Below are 9,237 nucleotides of genomic sequence, written 5' to 3'. Positions count from 1 at the left end.
TGATTTCCTTTCATTAATAATACATATAAACATTTTGGTGAGAAGCGAGTATGTTCTATGAAACAATTATCGTCGATTTCAAAACTATGCAGAATTATTCCACACCAATGACATTGAACTGCATCGTCGAGATTGATATAATAAAATCCACATTCGGCTAATTTGTACTTATTTTGACCGGTGTTCGATGGAAACGACTTAAAAGTTCGTAACCTAGATACAAATGTAGAGAATTCTGGATACGCTGGTGTTGAATTGAATCGTATTTGGTCGACCAATGACTGGACATCGTTTGTGCATTTTTGGAAATTCATTTTTAAAAAATTAAAGAATAACTTGGAAAAAAACAATTTAATGAGATGATGAGAGAATTGATGAACGAAACACGACTTGACCGGACAGCTAATCGATAGTGACTGAGTATAATAAAAAAAATAATCAACTTTGGAAATTAAAAAAAAATAATTGTAAATTTGTTTATCAAATTTAGATAAAAAAACAGTGTAACCAACATGAGTAGAAATGAAATACTGTAAATATTTTTACGAGGTAGAATTTGGTAGACAATCAGTGTGAAATGTGTTACACGGTAAAATAAAAGTCTCCAAGGGGGACATTCCCCCTTGAAAAAAAAAAATTACCGTGGAAAAGCTGGCTGTGAACATACAAATATATACTACTAGAATATAATTTATGTAACAAAATAGTTTATAAGAATATTCAACGTTTTTAAAAAACAAATTCGATTATGTTTAGAAAATAATGTTGGGTTTGTTAAATAAACTGTTATAATATAATATTATATGTATATTATTATGTATGTAGATTGTAGATCCTTTAAGGTATATTTGTTATAAGACAAAATAACTATCCAATCTTTAAAATCCTATTTATAATAATAATAATCAGTTTAGTACTTCCTTTTTTTTAAATATTTTAACTTAGTTTAGATTTAAAATAAAGAACAATACATGTTTATAATATGCAATAGTGCCTATACCTAATTATAGAATATTATGACAATATTCTATAAATTACGATGCTCTTACTAGACTTTTCAGTAAAATATTACAGTAAAAAATATTATCTTTCAAGTTTCAATCGACACAGTATAGAATAATTTATAATATATTTTATGTACTTTCATGTTTAGCTATTTAATACTAAGGCAGGTACCTAATTACTTTGAATTGACCCATTATCATTTCTTCTTTTTTTTTTTTAAACAAACTTGCCCATAGTATAAAAATATTAATAACCCATAGTAGGTAATTAACTTAAGTTAACAGAATAGTTAACTTCTAAATTAAAATATTTAAAAACATGTTTGTTATTTAAAAATAAAAACTAAAAATACGTTTTAAAACTTGGAACACACATTTATCATTCTGGGGACACACCTTGATTTTCAGTGCACACAAAGTGTGTCGGGGGACACGGTATTTGAGCCCCTGCATATAACCAATTAAATTGTTTTCAGCAAATTATTTTCGACGTCGCCACGCCATTGCGCGTCAGCATAGGCAATACAATTTATTTTTACTCTCATACGATTATTATGTTCCGATTATCAGCTGATAAATGATGTTAGTCGATCATTATCGGAAATTCAAAACTACAAACGTGTTTCTGTTTAAAAATTTTAACAAAATAAAAGCTAATTGGTGAATAACTAAAATTTGTAAACAATTATTTAATATAATTTATGATATATATAATATTGGTTATATACTTTTTTGGATGTACACTGCCTTATTAAAAACCCACGAGCCGCCACTGAATTCATTCGTATAGAAATTGTTTATAATTGTTTGTATTGTATGAAGTGCGATAATTCAACTCAGCTTGGTGGTTATTAAATTATGTACTTAAATAGTGTTATTATTTGTAAAATTTTCGTACTTCGTCAAATACAAACAATTATAAACAATTTCTATATTAATGAATTAAAAAAATTACTTAGCCTCTTTTTGATATCACAACTTTTTTAACTTTATTTTTTTTTTCCTGACAATCTTTTTACAAGTAGGTAGTTGACGGAGTGTTTTTGTTGGGATATCAATAGTTTCTTTACTACAATTTTGGGTACCTATAGTTATGTTTTTATTTTAAGTAAAAAATTGCGGGGACAAAATATCTTTGTTGTTTTATGGATTAATTAAATGAATTAATATGGTATAACACTATAAAAACTGTTGCTGGGAAACGATAATGTAAACATCTTAAGCTCCACGAGGCCATCGTTCATAATACATTTTTGTATCATAGCATCTAACCCATTTATTACTTTGACGAATGATACCTACTTGTATAATAAGCTGACGCCATTGAATTACCGTGGCGACAAATCACTGAGTACAATTTATACATTTTTTCTTTAATTTAATGTCTGGGTTGGTGGGTAATGTATTTATAATAATTAGGCCATTGATTTTTGTAGTTGGGTCTTAGGTCAGACCATAGTGATAGGTGTGATTGTCAAAATAAACGTCAACTGTATAAATGCTATTTTTAATTATTTTTATGTGACAATTACATTTTTTTATTTTATGGAATTAATCCCATATAATATTTTAATGTTTCAATATTTGGTTGAATGAATCTGTACGGTATTATACTATTTTTGTGTGCGGTATTGGGTCATGTTTGTGCGGTAATGTATAGTGCCGTTAAATAGGCATTACAATTGTCGTCATAGGTCTCAGACCTACCAGTGGCGTGGCGAAGGGGGTCAAGAGGAGCGAAGGCTCCAAAATTTGGGTGGATGGTTGGGTATTGGGTAATGGGTATTCACTTTTAGCATACATAATTATACTGTACGCAATATTCTATATAATTAATGAAGTACTAATGTAAAAAAAGGGTGGCAAACGGTACCGCTCTGCTGTTCATTGTATGTCAAATGGGTCATTGTAATGGATGTGTTAAATGTTAATTCAATAATATAAAATCATTGTACACCAAAACCGAAACTGAACGAAACTGAACTGGTCTGCCTATATTACTATAAGTATATTTTATAATATTGCTATTAAAGTCATTTATACTAACAGTATGTTAAATTTACTTTATCGAAAACATTTAATTTGTTGTACTTTAAAAGTTTTATGTACCTACCCATGAATAATATTTTTAAATTACAAAAAAATAACTAAAAACGTTATTTTTCGTTTAGGTACATATCTAATTTTATTCTAATTTGAACTTAAAATTTCTATAAAAATGATTATGTGAATATATTTTTAGAGATTTGGGTTACAATATCAACTATTTATGAAAAACTATGTTTTCATTTTTCAATCATTAAATAACTAAAACATTTATCATTTTATACATTTTTATTTTTTAACTACAATATAATTTGCAATTTTTCGTCATTTTCTTTTCATCACTTATATTTGAACATGTTTTATTCATTTCTAACTGAAAAGTATATTGCAAATTTTCAAGACTTACGCTCAACTTTTTTTTATTTCACTATTAACAACTTTCTGAACTGCCCCTGTTACATTTTCAAGTTTATTGCCCAACCAAAAATGTTTTACTGACAGCAATTAAAAATTAATTGCTTATGTATACAGCTATCAATAATTCAAAAAGAATCAAAATATTTTGCCAATATTCGGTAAGAATACCAAATGTACCAATGTATACGGTTATTATTTCATTATAAATCGATTTTGATGAAAATTGGCTTTGTGTAAAAATTCTCATTTTAGATTCCTAGTGGAGCGATGAATGTATATCGATTTTACAATGATGTGATTTTTTTTTTATTTTAAAACTGTCATCACCTTTTAGGACAGTAAAAATGCTTAGATTTTCTACAACAGTATCTTTTCTGATAGGAAAATGAATACTTTAAGGTTTAAATTCTAAAAAATTCCTATAATATTAATTTTTATTACACTATTATTACCTATTATTATTTGCAATATTATTAATACAGTGTTGTTTAGCAATAATTTGCGTATAATATATTCTTTTTTATTATTTATTAATTATTAATTATAAGTGGTAACAACCATTGTTGACGGGTCAACTACTCGCAAGAACTCGACAGCGTAAACAGAGGATATCACCGCACTATTTGTTTTCTCTCACTGAGCCATACGCAACATAGACAGAACGCATTTGCACAGAATCGTTTTTTCTATGGTTTTAAGTAATCATAGAGTTTATTATTAAAAAAAGGATAGGTAGAGAATAATATTTTTGAGGGAATGACATATCGAATTGGATAATATTGTTTCAAATCAATATTGATACATCATTTAAATGTACAACATTTTTGTTTATTTTGAAATTCAAATAGGTACAAAGTCAAATAACAAAAGGTGGGCAAGTGGGTGTCGCTCTGCTGTACAGTAGGCTACAAGTGGGTCATATTTGACTAGTTTATATTTATAAGTGCATATTTGACAATTTTTTTTATAATTTATAATTTAATAAAAAAAAAACCTACTTTTAAATACATTTCTTGAACAGATATTGGCACGATGAATTGTTTATAGAAAATAAATATTTTAAAATTAGTGTTTGTTTTCCTCGCCGATCATTCGTATTGTTACTTATTGGTAGACCATATGCGTGATTCACTAAAACATCATGTAAGAAGAAAAAAATTCGGAAAAGAAAATTATCAATAATTTGTTAATATAGGTAAAAGATTATTATTATAAATTACAATTTATAATTTTGAAAATATTATCTACATATTAAAATAAAAAGGTTTTATTCTATAGGTATTGTGATTTTTTTAATGCATATTTAATAGCATATTTAGTAATTCTCCAGGACATAAGTGCATATTTCAAGGTTTTTAAGGGCATGAAGTCCCTAGCCCTAGTAATAACCTATTTAGAGTGTTCAAAAGCACATTTGGATTGTTCAATAGAAAATTATAATGGCTGAACAACATTTTTTTGCTGTCAGTACAGAAGTTGGTGACAAGTACAAATGAGCATGTTGTAAAACAAAAATTACAAACATATTGAAAACAGTTAAATGACAAGTGAGTAATTTATCCTAAAACTTAATTTATTTTAATAGACTTATTTTATAAAATTCATTTTTTTCTGTTAATGTTCAAAATATTAGCTGAATGGGAAATCACCATCTGTTGAAGGCAGGGACTGATAACTCTGTGATCTTTCTAAATTCTTCATTGGGTAATCAAATGAAGACGTATCCAAAGACTGGGCATTAACGAGTTGAAAGGTTAAACTTATTCGAACATTTCATCTTAATTAGTTTCTTTTAGATTTTCATTAAATTAACAATTAACTTACCTATTAAATTTACTCTTGTATTCACTTGAAATGTATGAAATTAGTTTTTCATTTTAAGAAATGAGTTAAATTTATCTCTTTCATTTTTAATTGAATTAAATTTCATTATTTCAGTATATTTTCTTTTCATGTAAAAAAATATTGATTGTGAATGACTTAAAGTTAAAATGTTATGTTTATAGAAGTACTCGTGTTTCATACATGTTAAATGTTGTGTTTTTACATGATTAAGAAAAACAAGTTTTATCATACGATACGAAGGATTTTGTAAACAAATTTCGAAGCTTCAACATTTTCAATTAATATCGTGATTTTGTTTTATCAGTTTGTACCGAAAATGGTTGAAAAATACCGAGTTCATTTTTAATTCAAATATTTTGTAGTTTTGTACATTGCCAGTATCTACAGCCACTCCAGAGAAATCTTTTTCAACCTTAAAAAGGTTGAAAAGTTATCTAAGATCAACTATGAATGAAGTAATGTATTTTAGGGAATATTTTTATAAAAGTTTTGTTATAACATAACTATATTAGATTCTGAGCAGAGCAATGAAGGTAGTGGTTTTACACTGGTGTTTATTATTTTTTTATCCTGTATACAAATTTTTTACCAGAAGGAGTGCTTCGGTTTCAATATATTGTATATTATCTTTTAGCAAATTGGATCAAGATAGTACTTTAAGAAGGTCATTTTTTGATTTAATTGAACACTGTTATATTCTGTTATTAAAAGTGGCGTAGATTACGATAATAATATATTATTTTCATTAAATAGGTAGAAGTTGTGTTTATGGCGGTTAGGTTAGGTTAATTGTGTTTCGTATACAATGATATATCATTGAACTCAAATTAGAAAACTTGTTTGAAAAACGTTATTAAACGTTATCGTTTTTAACGCGATTATACCACGATAAAAATACAAAAATTATAATTCTGTTATCGAAAAGTTCATAATCCTGATAAGTTATAAATTACCTAGTTATTGTTAAGTATAGGATTCAATGCGTAACAGCAACTTTTTGTTTTTTAGACGTATTCTATATAACTGTAGTTACTATAGAACTATAGTGATTCAATTTACCAATGTACTTTTAAAATTTAATTTTTAATTTTTATATAGATAAATTATAATTAAGTATTATTCTTAATTATTTTAATATATTAAGAATAATTAATTATAGCTTTGAAGTTAAAAATCACTAAAACAAAATCATCGATGTCAAAAACGTTTCAATACCTGTGTGGTTATGCTTTACACATTTTTAGGATTAGGAAAAATAGATATCAATATTATAAATCAATAAAAAATGATAATATTACTGTGTGGGCTATCGGCTATTTACTAGCATTTGGCCCTAAAGAATCTCTTCTTTAGAATGAATAAAATACATTTAGCCATTTAAGTTTAGGTAATAATAGGTATATTATTATTATTGGGCAGGCGAGTTGCGTTATCTCAGCGAACGGAGTATAGTCTGTGTGAATGCCGGGAAAAAATTCCCCATTGATAAAATCATATAAAACATAATTGTACATTTGTTAATTTATTATATCAATTGTAAATTTGTATACATATTATTTTATATTTATAAGTTACAAGCTGTAGGTATATTTTACTAACGTTTATTTCGTAAATTACCCGGATAATATGTTTATATATTATAATATTATACACTGCACATTTTTGAAACTTACACATAACATATATTTTATTTTATCTTATTTTTTTATTGATCATGAAGCCCAGCAACTGTGGCCATTAGCTGTTTGATTTTTGTTTGTAGGGGAGGAAATTGTAGGTTAGAACACACGTGTGTTTGTTTTGGCAGAATTTTTGGTTTGAGCACCCGTAAGTATCTGTCATGCCCGGGTAGTGGGTGGCGGCACTCGTTCTCCGGGCACCGTGACTTGCCCAAAGAAAAATGCCACCCATGGCCGAGATATCAAACCGGCGTTGGTGTGCATCGCAACCGACGCCTTAGCCCGCTCGGCCACTCCATCCCACATAATATTATTATATATTATGATACAAAATAAATTTACACTCGATAATGATTGACTGGTTATCAGTTTTAAATGGATAAACAATTTTTAATAAAAAATGTAAGGTAAGCACACATTTTAGAAGACCCCGTGCGCACGCCTATGCTTATAGTAATATTAATATATTATAAGAAAAAAAAATCTAGACTGATAGACCATCTCCGTATAAAACCGTTATGTATAGTATATCATTGATTTCAAATTTGATGTATCCTACCCAATAATAAGGTACACTCGACAGTCGACACCCATTGGCCATTATTATAGAGCAGAGTGACTTCACGGGTTATGAATTATTTTCTTTTATTTGCACATCAAAATATATTTTGTTAATTATCTATGACTTGTATGAATTATATTGATTCAAGTATATTTAGTATAAGTTGTTGATATATTTTATATTTATAATATAAATAATCAACTTTTATCATAAAAAGAATACAAACATTTTTTTTTAAATTAGGTTTTTAATCAAATTGGAGTTGACATCATGACTTTACCAGAAGTTGATGGGTTCAAATATGTTGTTGTTGGTATCGGTAAAGCACGATTGAGCATAAAACGATTGACCTTTTTAGCAACACGATTGAGCATAGAATATTTTATGCGATGTTGCCAAATTCACATTGTCAAAATTTTGTAATTTATTATTTTCGCGTATTATTACACCAATTATTATGATATCTAGATCATACTAGCTGACGCGAGCCGTGAGCCGAGCCCCTCAGCTTTATCGACAATGTTATCAATTAATAAATTATTTCCGGACTACTATTGAGACTATTATTGACTTATAAATATTTTGATTTTATTATTTTCATAAGTCATAACTATATTATTATTATTATGATTATTTCATTATTAGCCAAAAGATCTATATACTGTATTATAATGTGACTACTATTGAGACTATTATTGATTTATAAATATTTTGAATAATGTGACAAGGTATATTACATATTGACTATGAAAACATGATATTTTTTGCCATGTTATATTTTTAATCATCATAATTATTTAAATAAATATTTTTTATATAATACAGTTCAAAATTGAAAATGGCAACGTTGCAGAGTATTTTATGCTCAATCGTGTTGGTTTTCTTTTGTATTTCAATTTCCTTTGATACGCCGACAATTTATGCTCAATCGTGTCGCAAAAAAGGTGTTTTATGCTCAATCGTGTCTCAGCCGTTGGTATAGATTATTTTTCAAAATGGTCAGAAGCCAGACATATAAAAGACAAATCAGCAGTAACTGTTGCACGGTTTTTGTATGACGAAATAATATGCCGCCATGGGTGTCCAAAAATACAAATTAGCGACCAGGGAAGAGAATTTGTAAATAACCTGAACGACAAGCTTTTTCGTCTCACAGGGACTGAACAACGAGTTACATCGGCGTATCATCAGCAAGCCAACGGTCTGGTTGAACGTCAAAACCGTACAATTAAAAATTGTTTGTTGAATGTATTGCAGGAGAATGTAATGCAATGGCCATATATTTTACAAGGTGTCTTATTTGCACATAGAACGGCACAGCATTCTTCCACCGGATACACGCCATTTAAAATGTTATATCAACGTGATGCTACGCTACCTATTGATATTAATTATGACGATAAAGATACATATTCTGTAACAACCAATAGTAATCAGTATGACTCAGATCATCAAGATAATGATTTAGATTTATTTGATCAAGAAACATTTAAAACTACACTAAATCAAATGATCGTCATGAGGAATATAATGGAAGAAAAAGCGAAAAAAAATATAGATGAAGCACAAACACGTCAACGTTATTCTTATTCTAAACGTCATAATACGGGTCACATATTCCAAGAATGTGATAAAGTTTTCGTCAGAAACTTGTGTAGGGATGATCGGAAAGGTGGTTGGCGTC

The sequence above is a fragment of the Acyrthosiphon pisum genome, unplaced genomic scaffold (genome assembly GCF_005508785.2).
Source record: "Acyrthosiphon pisum isolate AL4f unplaced genomic scaffold, pea_aphid_22Mar2018_4r6ur Scaffold_21707;HRSCAF=24650, whole genome shotgun sequence".
NCBI classification, from domain to species: Eukaryota; Metazoa; Arthropoda; class Insecta; order Hemiptera; family Aphididae; genus Acyrthosiphon; species Acyrthosiphon pisum.
Note: the sequence above shows the minus strand (reverse complement) of the source record.